The sequence below is a fragment of the Mus caroli genome, unplaced genomic scaffold (genome assembly GCF_978045245.1).
Source record: "Mus caroli unplaced genomic scaffold, Mus_caroli_1 scaffold_19, whole genome shotgun sequence".
NCBI classification, from domain to species: Eukaryota; Metazoa; Chordata; class Mammalia; order Rodentia; family Muridae; genus Mus; species Mus caroli.
This window is the reverse complement of record NW_028227274.1, coordinates 53425933-53443928: the sequence shown is the minus strand read 5'-3', so window position 1 is coordinate 53443928 and position 17996 is coordinate 53425933. Positions and strand designations below refer to the sequence as shown.

Sequence of the window (17996 nt, the reverse complement as noted above, 5' to 3'; positions counted from 1 at the left end):
AGCTTCCTAGTTAAGCCTCAGATTCTGCCCAGGAAGAATAAATATCTTCTGGTATCCATGCCCAGCGGTGGTATAGAGGGCAGCTATTCAACATTTTCAAGCATAGCCATCTGGAAGAGAGATGCTTTGAAGAGAGTGTCCTGTGGGTTTCCTCTGAATTTAAAACCTTCCATCTTGAAGGGTAGTTTAGTAAGATATGCTAAGGCAGTTCTCAACCTATGGGTCACGACCCCTTTGGGGGTCAAAGGACCCTTTCACAGGGGTCACCAAAGACCATCGAGAAAACTCAGAAATTTACATTACGGTTCATAACAGTAGCAAAATGACAGTTATGAAGTAGCAACAAAAATAATTTTACGGTTGGGGGGGTGGGCGGGATCACCATAGCACGAGAACCTGCAGTAAAGAGTAGAAGCAATAGGAAGGGTGACGGCCACTGTCCTAAGGGGAGGTCAATGACAGCCAAGTGAGTACAGGCTTTAAACCCTACCTCTGCCACTAAACTAGTTACTTTTCTCATTACAGTGAACAAATACGATGTGTAACTTAGACGAAAGGGTTTATTTGGGCTCATGGTTTGAGAAGTGGTACAGTTAGTTCATCACACCATGGGAAGGAAGCATGGAGCCATCAACTGGGAAGCAGCTGATCACATTGCATCTGTTTTTATTCTGTCTAAACTCCACCCCCACCGTTGCTGGCAGCAGCCTGGTATGCTCCGCCCCACAGTTACCTGGCAACAGCCAGGTAGGCTTGGCCTAGTATAAAAGGGACTGCTTGGCCTCTCTCTCTCTCTCTCTCTCTCTCTCTCTCTCTCTCTCTCTCTCTCTCTCTCTCTCTCTCTCTCTCTCCCCTCTCTCTCTCCCTCTCTCTCCTTCTCCTCTCTTATGCTCTTGACTCTCTCTTGCCTCTTGCCCCCTTACTCCCCATTCCCTTCCCCTGCTTTCTCCACATGGTCATGGCTGGCCTCTACCTCTCTACTTTCTTCTCTCTTTCTTTCTCTGCCTCTACTACTCTCTTAACTCCCCTTCCCATAAGCTCTAAATGAACTCTATTCTATACTAAACCTGTGTATGTCTGGTCTCTCAGTGGGAAGGGATGCCTTGGTCTGAGCCCGCTGAGGCACCCCCTTCCCCTACACCCCACTAGAACATATTCTTATAGCTCTTTTTTTTTATGATGACAACAGCATCTGTAGTCAGGAGGCAGTGATGTGACAGAAAGAAGGCTGGACTCTTCAAGCTCAAGACCCACCCCTACAGCATGCCCTGCTTCTCTAAAGTTTCCCCAGCCTTCTTGAACAGTGTCTCCAACTGAGGACCAAGTGTTCAGACAAAATGCCTTATAAAGGGCATTTCACTTTCAAATTCTCAAAGCCCCTTTCCCATTTCTGGAGCAAGTCATCCAATATTTCAAAGGCCCATGTTCTCTGGACCCTGGGGTTATGAAGATCCAGCCTCGTGGGGCTGCTGGAAAGGTGATGCATTTTATTTATCAAACACTTAAAATACAGAGCACACAGTAACCATGTGTGTTATGCGTTATTATGCCTACTTAATGTTATTTTCTGCTCTCTTCTTCATAGCTTCTGATGTATTGATTTGATTTACTCAGAGTAAGCTTTCAATAATACAAACCTATTGACAATGTACAGTATGACATTACAACACTGCAAAAGAGCTAGCTCACTGATAAATACTTAGACCAGACATTCTAGGCTTGGTTTCTGCTGATGGGAGCACTAACTTGCTTGCAGAAGAACATCTCTATTTACAAACATCTGAAATAGATGAAGTTTTGTCTTTTGCAAGATTTTCAATCCTAAGGACATGTCCCTGTTAGTTTTTGGTAGCTGCCATAAAAACTACCACTCTCTTGGCTTTAATAATCAAAATTATTTCCTCACAGTGCTAGCCATTAGATATGTGAAACCAAGGCCACTCCCTCCGCAGAGGCTTGGGGGAGAGTCTGTACTTTGTCTCTTCTGGCTCATGCTAGCTGGAAGCATTCTCTGGCTTTTGGTGCATCTTATCACTCTTTCTCCTTCCCCTGCCTCCTCCTCAGTCTGAGTCTTCTGTGTTACCTGTGAAGATTTTCAGTCTTACACGCATCCATTCCTGAATCCAGTGTTCCCTTGGATGATCCAATACAAGTTCTTTCCTTCATCCATCCTTAGTACTTCTCATGCCGATAGAATAGTATTCACTGGTTCAATAAGACTCCTTCCATCTTTTCTATCACGAGGAACACGATAGAAGAGTTTGTAAAGGTTATCTGATTTGCTGTAACCAAATACAAGTAAGTGATTGGTATTCACAGATTTATAAGGAGTATTTGTGCTGATCCCCATTTATGATCATACACACATGCATGTGTACACACACACATACGGACAATACACACACACCTTTGTTTGTTTGTTTGCTTGCTTGCTTTGTAATAAAATACTGTTTGTTTGGAGTAACAAGCCACGATAAGAATATGATGAAGGGCACTGCAATGTGCTCTTCTGTGGCCCATGCACTGGCTTTCACTGTTTCTCCAGGAAGATGATAGTAGCGTTCAATGAAAGACTACAAGGAGTGTTCTTGAGTCCACACAGAAAGAGAAAAGGACCTCATAAAACTGTGGAACCCAGCGACCATGAGTGGAGCAGAGACAGCATCTCCTGTCTCTATGCTACTGCCACCCATTACCCCTTCCCTGAAAGTCAAAGCTTTGGCAGAAACCCAAAGAATCTCCTTACCTTGGCTACAAACTATCTCATGATGTTTGGAAACATCAGCAAATCAGCAGAAAAAGAAAGGTGGGGCAAAATCAAAGAAACCCTGGTAACGAGTATAAGATTATATACTGAAGAATCCCACAGAAGTCTGCCGGGGATTAATATGTGCATAAACATTTATTTATTTAAGCAAGTAAATATTATTGGTCAAAAAACTGAGAAAGGATGAAAGAAGCATTTTGAGAATCTGCATATATTAGTTTTCTATTGCTAATGTAAAATATCATCAGAAACTTAAGGACATAAAACAATACCAACTTTGCTAGGTCAAATTCCACATCTCAGTTGAAATTCGAAATTAAAATGCTAAAAGTCGAGCAGAGGGTTGTTTGTCTGTTTTCATGATAATGTTGGGAAAATCTTCCTCCAGGCTCATCTAATGTTAGCAGAACAGGTCTCTGATTTCTGGTTGGCTATTGGATTGAGTATCTGGTAGCTTCCCATGACCCTGCCTCAGTTTCGCTGAATCTCTAGGCCTTTGTCAGTCATTCATCCTTCTGCTTCTATCAGATTCCTCTTCTTCTTTTAATGGGACTAAACTGGGCACAAGTAGGCCATACAAGAAAACTGTGACTTGACTATATCTTGACTATATCTTGGAAGTCCCTTTGACCCTTCTGGGTACAAAGCAGAAGACCAGATTCTAGTCTCAGATTCTAGTCTCATGTCTCCTGACAGTTCTTTTACTGATGATCACAAGTGACCATGACTCAGATTGGGACTCAGCTTCTAGTGAGTAGATAGTAGGAGTCTAAGTAGATGCTATGCAAACTCTCTCCTCACTTTAAAACTATGTAACTCTGCTTCTCTGGCTACAAAAAGGCTACAACCTGTTATCAAATCCACAGTGTAAAATATTATCTTGTGGGATTTCTGTGAATTGCCAGCTATTTCCAGCACCATTACTGGGGTCAGAGCCGTGGGATGCTGTCAGCTTACATTTGAGCTGTGTTTTCAAAACAGATGACATTGTGAGTATATGGTATGATAAGCATACCAACTAGTTTCCTTTAGGAAATCACTAAACGAGTTTGTAATGGATCAAGCTGTATGAATCTAAGTTTTATGGGCTTTCCCCCACTATTCTTTGGTATAGTTTATACCAGCACCTTATTTAAAATAAGATGTAAAGTTCTAGTTTTATGGTTCTCATAATTATTTCAATTATGTATAGATTGTTAATGTTAGAAATAAAGTCTTAAAAAAAACAGAAAGGGGCATATGAAGTAGGAATTTCTGGTTTCTTTTCTTTTCTTTTGTTGACAATGTTTTAACTTTATTGCTTTTTTATTTTCAGAAATATTTTTCATAACAATATATTTTCCACTTGTTTTTTAAAATTAATTTATTTTTTGCACTCCATATTTTATCCCCCCCAACCCACTCTCCGACTGCTCCATATCCTATACCTCCACCTCACCCCACTGTGGATGTCCCCACCCCCACCCCCACCCCCACCCCACCTGACCTCTAAACTCCTTGGGGGCCCCAGCCTCTTGAGGGTTAGGTGCATCATCTCTGAATGAACACAGACCTGGAAGTCCTCTACTGTATGTGTGTTGGGGGCCTCATATCAGCTGGTGTATGCTGTCTGTTTGGTGGTCCAGTGTTTGAGAGATCTCAGGGGTCCAGATTAATTGAGACTTCTGGTCCTCCTATAGGATCACCCTTCATAGCTTCTTTCAACCTTCCCTAATTCAACAACAGGGGTCAGCTCTTTCTGTCCATTGGTTGGGTGCAAACATCTGCATTTGACTCTTTCAGCTGCTTGCTGGGTCTTTCAGAGAGCAGTCATGATAGGTCCCTTTTGAATTTCTGGTTTCTTAACAACTCAGTTGTGTCACGTGATGTTTTTCTGGAAGCTGTTTTATAAGAGGGCATGTGATGTTTTGCCAAAAACACACTTGAGGATGCATGATGGTTAGAGAGAATATAAACAGAATGCCACAACCAGTGCAAAGATGCTCTTGCATTGCTATAGCATGCAATGCTTTGCTTCTTCACTGGTCTTTGTTGGTCTTTGCTGATCTTTGCTGGTCTTCTCTGGTCTTCATTCTGTAGAGAGAAACACACCAAAGAACGTGGTATTCCAGCTGATTCTGGCTGACTCTGGTGACTCAAAGTTTGGCCAGAGCCCTGCCCCCCAAAAATACTACTAAACAGGTTCACAACTGCCCTTTCATATTAACCTTTCTTCCCTACGTTTGGTTGGTGGACTAGAAGGGAGGTTGAAGCCTTGAAGAACCTTAAACAAAGTAGTTTTGAAAAATCTAAGCCTACAATCAACTAATGCTCCTTTTATAAAACTGGTTACATGTGGAGTTTAAATGTATCCAAGTATCCAGAATGAAAACCATTGAGGTCTTAGCTTCCAGCATGACTTAAGTGCAGGGCCCAAACAAAACAAAACAACAACAGTCATGAATTCCTTCTGCGTTATTCAACTTCTTGCGTAAGTCTTGCAGGATCTGTAAAGTAAATCAATCCTGACAAAGGGAACTAGAAGGGAGGATGGTTTTGGCTTACATTTCCATAGGATGCTGTCCATCACAGCGTGAGTGGTATAGCAACTAGAGCAGGGAATGGCCAGGCACGCTGCATCCGTAGTCAGGAAGCAGAGTGATGAATCATATTAGGTCCAGGACCCCAGCTAATGGAATGGTGCTGTCTACATCCATAGAGGCTCCTCTCACCTCAGTTAACCTACGCTAGAAATTCACAGAGATGCCCAGAGGTTTGTTTCTAGGTTAATTCCAAATCCAATCAAGTTAACCACTAATATCAACCCTAGCCCTGGTGCCTAGGGTCAGGAAACATTATTTTTCTGAATGATTACAGATTAGCAAGCTTCGTAAGAGTGCCTCATTGGTTATACTGCCTCAAATCTCTAGGCTTTCATATAAGGCATAAAGAGACATATAGATGGAATTCTTGCATTCATTCAAGTCATGGTAACAGGATTTTGTTGAATCTTGAAATGAAGATAAGTGCAGTATTCATATTATTAATTGATGAACACAACCAAGGGCCCTATCTCATAGTCTCTGTCTTCCTCAATCACTCTCTCAGAATTGCCGTGTACCTGCAGTTAATCTACTTCTGTACAGTCCCATTCTTAAAGAGTAAGGAAATGAATATCCCTGAAAATTCCCACCAAAGGCAATGCTTTCTGAAGGTGAGGCCTCAGGACTCACAGGACCAAGAAGGGTCATGATATGTTTTAGAACTTATACCAGGGATCTATAAGTAAATTGAATCTTATTCACTCAACAAGCATGTATTAATTACCTACTTGATGCCATATTTATCTGCTATGGATAAAATGATGAACAAAAGAGTCCTTGACTTCAGAAAGTTAACACTCTAGTATAACACAGACAATAAACTAATAAATTAAAAACCTGTGATAAAGGAGTAGGCATGCAGATATGGTAGGGAAGGGAAGGGAGTGTGGCAGGGAGGTGCATTGTTATACAAGGTAAGGCTTCGGACATGTGTGACAGATTGTGCAGGGTGGGAAAAGAGTTCCAGGAAGACTTTGAGGGCAAGTATCAAACCACTGGCATACAATTGTGTTTGACACATTCAAGAAAAGTCAGAGAAACCAGAGTGTCTCCAGTGGTGTGATCAAGAGATGGTGTGGTAACAGCTTGAGGGGACAGCCAGGGTCATATTTTAAATGGCTTTGCTAGTGATTTTGAAGGAGTTTAATCTCATTATTAAATGAGCCCAGTGAATTTTTATGGATTGTAACTAAAAACTACACATCTACACAAATTCCTTTAAATGTTTTCATAATCAGATTCAAGTAAAAGTCCTACTAGCAACTATTTTATTGAGGGTCAAAAATCAGTCAGTATTGAACTCTTTGTTTATACCAGAACCCATTGCAGATCCTGGAATTACACATGCAGCTTTTATGGCCACAGCCTAAGAATAAAGAAGGAGAAACCAACAAAAATCTAGTTTAAAACAAAGCATCAACATAAAAGAGTGAGAAGGCTGGTATGGACTACTGAGACAGCAACTACAATTACCCTTTGGTTGAGGGTGGAAGTAAAAGTGACTGAAGATGAGGGATCAGAATTTTGAAAACAAAGGGAATGAGGAAGCCAGTCCTGTTGATCTGGTTGCTTGCTGCCAGTGGGAGTAGAGTTCAAGGTCAGTGTGGAAAGGGGGAAGTGTAGCCCAGTAGTCAACATGATCACTGCCGCTGTAGGTCCATCTTACTTTTTTGGGGGGTGCTGGGGGTTTAACCTAGGGTGGCCCACTCAAGCGCTCTACCAATGAGTGCCATCTCTTGCCCCGAAACCTCATCTTGAACCCTTACTCAACCACGTACTGTATGTCACTGGATGAGCTATCCAAAGCAAACCAGGGAACCTTCTGTTTACCCACTTGCGATGCTTTATTAACTCAGGGGTATTTATAAAGATAACTAGTTTAATCTCAGTGCCTTCTTGTAAGAAGCTGTAGTGTGTGGCATGCTGTGTTTCTCTCACATTAAAACGATTACTATTTTCTTGTTGATGAAGACATCCATCGGGCTGACTTTTCTTGGAGAATTTGCACTTTTAAAGACTGGTTGCCTCTCTTGATATGCAGAATAAAGCTTAAGTTTCCCAGGATGGGTACTTTACTTTGTAAAGATTATACTTGAAGCCTAGTTATTTCTGATGGGGTTGAAGTGACAGGCTTAATGAAGGCATGGGTCACATAACTTTCACCCTGCTGCTCTTAGCCACAGATGAACCGCTCAGCCCTGGCTAAGCGTGAGGCAAAGGGATCATGAGAACAACAAACCACACAGCTGAACTTTGTCTATCACACATCAGTTAACCATAGAAGGATAACTCAAGGGCAGATCCTAAACGCCACTGCAATAGTGATTGTAAATTGACCAAGGTTCATATTCTTATGTCTGTAGTAGAAGACTGAGCTTGAATTAAAAAAAAAATTCATTATATTTTGTGGATGAAGGTGTGGGTGTGGCTGTGTACACGTGTGTGTGTGTGTGTGTGTGTACACATTTGTGTGTGTGCACTCGCACACGTGTGTGCCCGAATATTGTAGTGTATATGTAGAAATCAGAAAACAACTATAGAAGTTGCTTCTCTCTTTGCACCATATGGATCCATTTGGATCTCTGAAATTGAGCTCAGGTTGGCCACAGACAACTTTAGCCATTGTAACAGTTTACTCCGTTCTGAATTTAAATTTTAAATGTTACCTAGGTAGGATTGTGGCATGTTTCTTGCCTGACAGAACCTCATATTTGTATGGTAACATATATAATGGCTCCCAAAATTCCTTCAGTTGGCCTAATTATATAATTCCCAATGTGATACAAGATAGACCTTGAAAAACTTAAGCAAAACTTAGTGTGGTAAAGGTGCAAGATAATGGAAGGCAGGGGTTGGGGACGCACCTTGGGCCAGGACAAATAGCTTGCTTTTGACCTTGATGAAGCTCAATCTGACAATGTAAATTCGAGCAAAGACAATGTGCATCGGTCACTCCATACCCCCATCACCCAGGCCCCACCCTGCTTTGCCTGCAACCTCTTTACAGGCTTGTCTGGGCCAGAAATGTGTCTAAATGACAAGGCAACACTTGTTAGAGAAGATCAGCCCAGAGGACGGGAAACTGAATTCGCCCCGCCTCCAGCTGCTTTGCCATGTTTAGACAGTCCTTGGTGTCAGTTTGTTCTCTCTGCATGTGAGGGGAGCCAGGAAGAAACTGAGGGGAGTCTGACTGTTGAGAGGGGTGAAGGAATGACATTTTAAAGGCAAACACTAAGCTTTCTCAGTCAGTGAAAGCCACAGCTGTTACAGATGCTGGCATAATGGATGACACAGGGAGCAAGGAGCAGAGGGGAATGTCAGTTCAAGATGAGAGGTGGCTGAGAGAGAAAACAATCTACTCAAGATGAAAACCTGAGGTGCTCAGACGGTGAGAAGGGGGCTGAGGCTTCTCAGCTAGAAGGCTGGCAGAAGAAAAAGCTTAGTGCCAAACAAACACTGCTGTAAGAGAGAAAGTTCGAGATGTGGAACACTTCTGCGTCAAGTCCAGAGACATCACAGCAACCGCCATGCCTAGGAAAATGGAGCCCACAAGCTCCTTTCTCCAAGCAAGCTATGTTTGTCACCTTTGGAAGCTAAAGGAGCTGGCTTCATGTTAGATGGCCTTCAACGACCTCTGCTTGGGTGCCTTTGATTCAAGAAGTCTTTGCCAACCCCTGTGGTTTTCACATCATTACTAATGACAGGGATAACTACTAAAACATTTTGACCAGCTGACCAAAGCATTTGAGAGTTTAAAAATATAGTTTAGTTGATTGAAAAATGCCAGTTAGGTGTCAGCTATCCTGGAGGTATTTCTGACCCATATCTAGAAAGGTTCATGAAAACAGAAACAGACTCTAAAGGTGTCTAACTCAGTATCAGTGAATCCTGTGAAATGGCAAATGAAAACCCTAACTCAAAGTCAGCATGAAGTTTGAAGAACGGTGGGACTTAGATCCAGTAAGATATCAAAGGAAGTCGGATGATCACAGCTTCACCTGGCCTTTGTAGCCGAAGAAATGATGGGAAATCAGAGGCATCTGTCACCCAGTGAGCTCAAAGCCAGTCCAATGCTTCCTATTACATAGAGAACTTACAGAAACCCTCAGCCTGGCCTGGTCATTCAAACATCATTTACTGAGGTGTCATTATGTACTGTGCACCATCCTGGGTACCACAGCAGAAGACACAATGCCCTTGGTCTATATGAGTACCACAGTGATTTCAAAGGACTGCAATATGTATCCTAAGATGGGTGATGTTGCTTTAGGATGTCAATTAGTGATGCTCTTTTTAATCACTAAAAGACTCTAGTAAATAACAACCAGAATATAATCATGGAGGTAGCCACCTATGGTTTTGGTGGTGGTAAAAATTCAGACTGTGGCATTACTTTAAAGGGATCTATGAGGATTGTGTTTAGACAGGTATCCTCTTAGATAAGCATGGATCATCCTAAAAACAAACAAACAAACAAACAAACAAAAAACCACAGCGTGAATTGAGTTTGTTTCTCTTTTTCTTCCACCATCACCATCACAGATGACATTCTAATACATCATAGCAAAACAAAGAGAAATGAACAAACAAAAAACAACAACAAAACTAAAAGAGAGGGGAAATGTGACTTGGCTGTATTCGGGATACTTCCCTGGGTATGTGGCACAGTTGTAGAGGTCACCCAGACTTCTTGCCTTTGCCTTTTCGTCCTGCCTTCATAATCTCTATAATTTAATTGTTAGGACTATGAGCTGAAGCATCTACTTAAGTTCAACCTGAGGTTGCTGCTGGTGTTGCTGCTGCTGCTGCTGCTGCTGCTGCTACCTGAGTAGTCCTGGTGACCCCTTGATCTTTTTAGGCCATCCTTCGAACTCTGAGAGATAACGATGAGATTGTGCAACTCACAGTCGATAAGAAGAATTTGAGCACGAGCTTTAGGGAGTGCTGGAGGCTCAGCCCGACCTCACTACACATCCTAATATGCATTCCTTTTCTCTTGCTTAACATTCGTGGTCCTTCTCACTCTCCCATAAAAACTTCGTAAAATGGATTTATAGAGCGGGGAAAGCACATAAGTACTTATCCCCTATATGCTCTTGTAAAAGTCCCACTTGGCCTAGGATCATTCCTACATGCCCCACCCCCCACCCCCAGCCTGTCCTTCCCATGGCTTCTTTAACTAAAACAACCTTGCACACACACCTTTGTGAGTAGGATCTTTATTAAATTCCCCTCAGTTACCCATTTTCAGTCTGCCATCTGTTTCGGTTGTGTTGTCGCTGTTTTCCCTAGGATCCTGGTTGCTATAACACGGGAAGCCTCTGACATGCTTGGCTTCTTGAAAGCGATGACTAAATATTTTAGGAATTGTAAATCTCACTGGCCAGCACATAATCAACACTGATGTCTCTGTTATGCTTAAAGGCAGTAAACTCGCATGCTTCTCTGCTTTCTACCAAAGTTTCTTATGACTGAACCCCTCCCCCCTCCAGTTCTCCAAGAGCCTCAGGGAAGTGGTGTAATGAACGTCCCTTCCTAACGAAATCACAGTAATGGCAGGGCACATTCACTACTTTCCTAGTTAAGACATGGCATGGGTCTGATGAGCCTGCTCCTTGCCTTATGAGTCTATTCACATAGGTCAGCTGCTTCTGATGTTCAACTCGATGCTGATTGATGAGGGAAGAGCTCTGAGGAAAGAATATTGTATTTTCAAGGTGAACCTCAGTGGTTTCCTGTTTTAAAAATCCCTGTACATGGCCGTGGGAGGAGCTTCAACCTTCCCCTGTACTTGGCCCTCTCCCGAATTCCCAGCACTGATCAATCGCCACCTCCAATGTTTGGCTGTAGAGTAGCCCTAAGAGGTTTGCAACTGTGTGCAGTCAGGGGATTTTTCTCTAGGGGGCTGGACTGATTCTTTGCAGAAAGCCCTACCTGCAAGCTTTTGGCCCATCAAGTAGGTGGACTGATTTGCTTGGAAGAATCTTATAAGATTGTAAGATGTCAAAAATGCCATCTTACAAGCAAAGGGTAAAGATCATTTATGTTTAATAAACTCCAGTACACTACCAAAAAAAAAATTTAATTCAGCAAGTGGTTTATTGGGGGGGGGGTGACCTTTGCTGTGTGTACTTCTACAACATGCATTCTGTCATCCTTAAAAAAAGACTACTGTGCACTCTGAGTAGGGCTAACATTGGATAAAGGCAGAACCTGTAAATCTGTGTCTGAACAGTGGCTCATTGGCATTCTCTACAGACTCAGGAGAAATCAGCACAGCAAGATCGTCTGGGTTTCCTCTGCTCTCAGTTCCCACTGCAAAGACGCCTTTAAACCCTCTTAAAAAGAAAGCGCAGCCTCTTGTGTGATTGTGGTTCTGATTCTCTGTCAAAACAACAACAAACATTTTGTTTCGTTGTGATTTTTCGGAGAGAGTAATTTAATTACATTTCTCCTTTCCCTTTCATCACTCCAAACCCTCTCATAAACTCCCCCCTGCTTCCCTTCAAAGTCATGGCCTGCTTTCTCATTAGTTATTATTGCAAACATATATGGATTTGCATTTGCATATATATTCCCGATATATACCTGTTGGGTTCCTATAATGTTATTTGTATGCATGTTTTCAGACCTGACGGTTTGGCATTAGATGATCAGTGTGCACTTCCCTGGGAAGGCCGCCTTTCTACATCACAGATTTACTCCATTGCCTATAGTGCTTTTGTGTGTAGGATTGGACCTCATACTTTTGCCTTGTCCACTTTGCAATGTTCATTGATGTCATCCTTGTTCAGCTCATATCTGGGCTGTCATAACAAAGATACATTTTGAAAATGGAGGGAAAATAGGACGATAGGTGTTACCACAAGGTCTTGGGAATTCTGATGATGTTCTCTGCTATGTGGCCTTACACACAGCCATTGGAGTTGAGTGACATCTTCCTCATCAGAAGATGGCTAGCAGTGTCATAGGTCATAGAGCAATACACCTGTGAATTCCATGTAGAGGAACTGGCCAATGGTGTTGCCCAATAAATAGTTACTCTAAGACACTTGGTTTTGTTGTCTTTCTCTTGGTGTGCTAGAGGAAAGAGGAAAGTACCAAACCTAACAGGAACTTGACCAATCAGATATTGAGTTTCTCTGTCCTTCAGTATTGTCTTATAGGCTTTCCCAGCCCAGAATAATAGCTTATCTCTTTTTTAAAATTTATGATGAGGAAGAGGCTAATGAGGAAGTGGCTAATATCTCAGTTAATTTAATACCTCCACAGTGAACCAGAGTTTCTGCCAATGTAGGAGAGACTGCATCACTTTTCACATCCAGGACTTAACCCATTCTTGCCCTGTATGTCCTCAAAGAGTGTCTCGGCCTCCTGGCTTAAGAGAGTCTGCAAGAGATGGAGTTGTGGGCAGTAAGGATGAATGCAGGGTAGAGACTTCATGGTTTCACATAAGGGAGGGGGGCTAGCAAACGTTAAGGAGTATGTTTTCTACCTTATTTTATAATGTAAATAAATCTACAGTCAAAACAAAGAGATGAACTTGGGTGTACTTCGGCAATGAACTGGTCTAGGTACTGTGCAGCCAGCCTGCTGGGTTTCCTCAGCTATCATTGGTTGGGTGAGTGTAGGCGTGTGATTAAATTCCTCACCTGAGACAGGGGACAAGGAAATAATACTGACCTCTAAAAGTTATAGGTAAAACTTAAATGTAGTATATGTAAAAAGCCTTGGAATATAAAATAAACTGCACGAATATGGTTGCTGTAATTTCGAAAACTTCTCCAGTGAAACCATTTTCATAGTTGTCTCTCATCCAAATTCTTTGCCAAAATTGTGCTTAGTTCCCTTCATGGCAATTATGGGTTGGATCTGAATGCGTCTACATCATACCGACAAGCATTTTAAAGCCAGAATCTTCACTATTGTTTACCGCTTCACACAGCCTACCTTGCTGCCGTAGGCAGCTCTAGTCCACTCGGTTTAACATATGTCCTAAAAAGAACTCTTCTTCCTCCTCCTCCTCCTCCTCCCATTCATTCTTCTGTCTCATCCTGGCTTTGCCTCTTCTTTGTCTCTTGGCTATTTTCAGTCTCAAGAACTAACATCAAGAACAGAGCCCAAAGAGGAAATGGCGCCATGTTCATTCTCAACGTTAAAAGCCCTAAATTGTTTGCTTAGATACCTAGTGGTAAGATGGCTTTCACTTTCTAAACACTATAGTGCTTTAAAATGAACTTGCTGAGCAGAGCATGGTCCTGCAAGCCTGTAATGCCTATACTTTGTGGCAGAGGGTACATTAACATTGCAGTAAAGGCCCATTAAGAGAAAACTCTAGCTCAAGGGAAAAGAGTCTCTGGCCTGGGTAGAGAGCTAGCTAGCATTCCGGTTGGAATGGGTCAATTACTCTACAAAGGAACAATCCCTAGGAATGCAGATTTACCTGAGGTCACTCTAGAGATAGGTGAGATGGTTTATTACTTGTGTTGGGGTGTAGGGGACCCTTGTCCAGAGGCTCTGGAGACCTCTCTTACCAAACAGTCACCATCACTTATCATGACAATAATTAACTCTTAGTCCACACTTCAGAAAGTCAGTGCATACTGGCTGAATTTGAAGGGGGTAAGGGTGGTGAACCTTAAGAAAGAGGAGGACTTGTGAGAAACATTTTTTCTTATGGAAGATAACTAAGCAGCCAGCACTATTTACTGTAGCTAAAGCTCCTCCAGCTGATGAAATCCTGGCCTGTTTGCTCAAGTTCTGGATGCCAGGCATTCCTGATTGACTCCACACACCCCTTCCTCCTTGCCAACCATTTCAGATTGTGCGATCAAGCTACCACCAGTGTGCTAAGGCAAGGTCAACTCCCTGAAATAGCATAGAAGCTCGGGGAATTTCCTGGCCAGTGTGCTTGCACATCCAGTTTGGGTTGTGAGTACCCTTTAACAAATTAAACATTTACCTTATAGAGAGAGTTACTTTTGCTTTGCTTACACATGTCTTTGTGCAACATCAGAAATATTCTTTTCCACAAAGGGATCAGGAGTCCAAGGCCAGCCTTAGTTATACAGGAATTCAAGGCCAGCCTCAGTTACACAGGAATTTGAAGCTAACCTATATTATAAGAGACTCAGAAAAAAAGATCACTATCATAATAATTTCTTGCGTAATAAGTGCTCAGTTAGAAAGGTTCCAAACTTATTCTACAACTGATTTACACGCAGTTTTAATTAAGAAAATTGACAGAAACTTTAAAAGTTTATGAAATCATGTATGCAGATTTTAGCTACCTTTTCCAAAACCATAGGTTTTTTTTTTGTTTTTTGTTTTTTCTTTTCTTAGTGACTTTGGCTTTATCATAGTTCCTTGCTAAAACAATAATCATTCTACCTATGACCTCTTCAAAGAAATCCAGCTGTATAGAAGAAGTGTAATAAATGAGTCCTTTTTTAATTAAAGTAAATAGACAACCAATGCGTGAAGTTCTTCAAACTCTAACAGGCCCCTCCAAAGGACCTCTAGTTAATCTCAAGAAGATGAAAAGGCCTAAAAACAGCCCTTTCAAGGAAGCAGGAAGTCCTATGCAGTTTGCTTCATATTTATTTAAATAAAGTAAAAGATAGCTATCCTAACCACAGACTACTGTTAACCTTGCCTGGAAGAGAGTGATGATTTTTAGAGTTATGCTTGTTAATGGCCTTTGAATGCCGCCTGTGTAGGCCTTTAACTCCCCAGTGTACAGTAAGGTTCGGCCCTTTCCAGATGGGAAAATGATAAGGACCCTGGGAAGACAGCAGGTCATTCTTGGATAGCTGCCAGGAGCTTGCAGCCAAATGAATCATGTAGGGCTATGGTGCTTTAGCCAGCACTTTTCTGTTTTAATTTATCAAGCCAGAGCTTGTTGACGTGAAAGTGAATGAATTTGTTATACAGTGGGCTCTAAAAAGCCAGCTCAAGGGTTTAGTGTGGAAGAATGCTGGCTATAAATAACAAAGGAAATACAGGCGCTGTTTCCTCCACTAGCCCCACCTCCCACCCCACCCCACCCCACTCCCGCTCTGTGTACTTGAGATGCATCACAATTAACTCAAATTCCAGGAACTCCAACAACTGGAAGAGGGCCAATTCTTTGAAATATTACAGAGGCTGCAAAACCTGCTGCAGGTGACTATCAAAGGGTTAATCTCTAAATTGGTCATGTTAGTGCTTTACTCTCTGGCTAAGCATTTGTCTGCTTAGCAAATGCAATAAAGCAACAGATACAGTGAGTCTGACTGCTTATTGCTGCAAGTTGGCACTGCAGACACTAAAGGCCAGCATCACCTTCTTTGAAAAAAAATTCTCTATGAGTTGACTGATAAGGCAAAAATGAAATAAACCACAGGCTAGTATCCATAAGTGAAATACCTGCATTTAGCTGATGAAAATAAATTGGCTTATATAGGAAAAACAAGATATGTACAATTCCACTGTGAATGAAAGAGGAAAAACAAAACCTAGCTGTTCTGAGAAGATTTAACATGTGTGTGCATGTGCAAACAAGGCCAAAGAGCCTTCCTTGATGCCAGTCCATTTAACGGTCAATGTCCACTCAGCTCTGTGGGAGTTGCGACTCCTTATTGAAAACCTTTCTCCAGTTAAAAGATGTCATGTATACAGTAACCTGCTCCTGTGGGGCGATGTCTCTTATCTTGTGAGGGTGGAATGACATGCACTGTCCATTCATGTGCTCTCCGAGTTACTAAAGTTTATTGAATTTGGTGAACTTCCTCAGAGGTTGCTTATCATTGTTCATTATGTCTTCAGAACTTGATTAGTTCTTTGTGTCTCTATTCAAAGAATAGTTGCCAAAGCCCATCATGGGCTATGCATGATAGAAAGTTCCATCAGTTTGAAAACTTGATAATACAAATGAGACCATCAAGCAATCTTTTCGAAAAGAAAAGAGAAGGCAGGTAAATGTGTAACGAAATACTTATGACATAAAGATAGGATAAATATTTCTATCACAAGTGAGGATCAAATGTAAATCAAAGTTCTTTTTCTAATTTATAAAACCACTAAGATATTTTAATACATACACTTAAGTGCCACTGAAATAATCAATAATTTATTGCCTTACTTAAAATAATGAAACTGAAAAATATTGTAGCCCTGTCCAATTTAGAGTTCATGTTTACTATACCATGATATGTATACTACATACAAATCACATCAAACGTATACACATTCTCATAAGTATGGAGAGGTAGATACCAGTGGTTCTAAACAGAAAATCTGCAGTAACACGCTTTAGAAGGAACACTAGTAATAAAAGACGTCAATGAATTGTAAAAGCCTATTCTTACAAACACAGGCTTGATGCTGTCTGCGTTTCCTATAAAAATAAAACAAAACTCTTCGAAGTCTCCAAAACAAAAGCATATTACTACATTAGCCTGGAAAAATAAAAACTAGCCAGAAAGGTAGAAGACTGATCAGTTCTGGGAGGTATTAAAGCATGCTGGCACAGGCATGAATCTCACCTGGTCTAGAAATGCATGGAAAATATCACCGGGAGGACAATTCAGAAACGGATTTAGATACATATGGCCATTACCATAAAGAGAGTACTTCAAGCCAGTGGGGATAAAGACAAAGTTTTCAATAAATCTGTGATAACTATGCAATCCTTTGGAAAAAAGAAGTAATACCACAGCTCCAAACACTACTCAGATAAAAATAAACTCCAGATGGATCAAAGATTGAAAGTAAACAATGAAGCCATAAAAGTATTCAGTGAGAATGTGCTCGAATTTATTTATAACCTGGAGATGGAGTTGGTCTTTCCACGCAGATACAATATTGGAAAGCCACAGCTTCAACTGTTTACTCTACTGTGAAAAAAAAAATGTCAGCACAGCTGAAGACCTTATGAACAGAAAGACCTGCGAGAACACAGAAAAAGTGACCACTCCTTCCTAATTTCTTACTTTAGAAACAGCCTTACAAATAGATTTTTGATAGCAAAATTTCTAATAAAAATAGGCACGCACACATAGTAATCCAGACATGATATGACACATACCTGTAATCTAAGGGTTGGAGAGACTCAGCAAGGAGGATTAAGAGTTCAACGTCAGCCTTAGATATGTAGCAAGACTGACTCTGCCTCAATAATAATGATAAGGAACCAAAGGGCATTTCATAAAAAAAAAAAAAAAAAAAAAAAAAAACATTCCTGGTTATCATATGAAAAAGCTTCAACTTTCCTAATCTAGAAACAAATTAAAATCAAAACAAAGAAAAGATAATGTGTATGTAAGACCCCATAATAATTGTAATAGTTGAAATGAAAATTTGGAAATGTGATAAAATGTAATGATATAAAAATATAATTTAAAGGCAACCATTTAAATACCTGCTGGTGAAAGATTTGTTAAGTAAATTATAGTACATATAAATAGTGAAGTAATGTTTAGCTAACCGAGTAAAGAATCAGAGTTGATCCAGGTAAGGTAGAACGTGCCTGACTTCTTAACACTTGGGAAGCTACAGGAAGAAGATACCCTCGGCCATTCAGTAAGTCCTGGTCTCAGAAAGAAAATATTGGGCTAGATACAAATATTATGAAAATCTTATCACTTAGTCAGATATGTGAAAATTAT

General features: G+C 41.1%; 1 long non-coding RNA gene across 1 annotated transcript in view; it reads left to right on the top strand.

The window, feature by feature from the left end:
* The first annotated feature begins 424 nt into the window (after positions 1 to 424).
* LOC110285010 (uncharacterized) overlaps positions 425 to 17996 on the top strand; it is a 28623-nt gene continuing 11051 nt past the window's right edge. Inside the window, exon 1 of the long non-coding RNA XR_002377014.1 lies at positions 425 to 466. This is a non-coding gene — a long non-coding RNA (uncharacterized LOC110285010). The remainder of the gene's footprint in view (positions 467 to 17996) is intronic.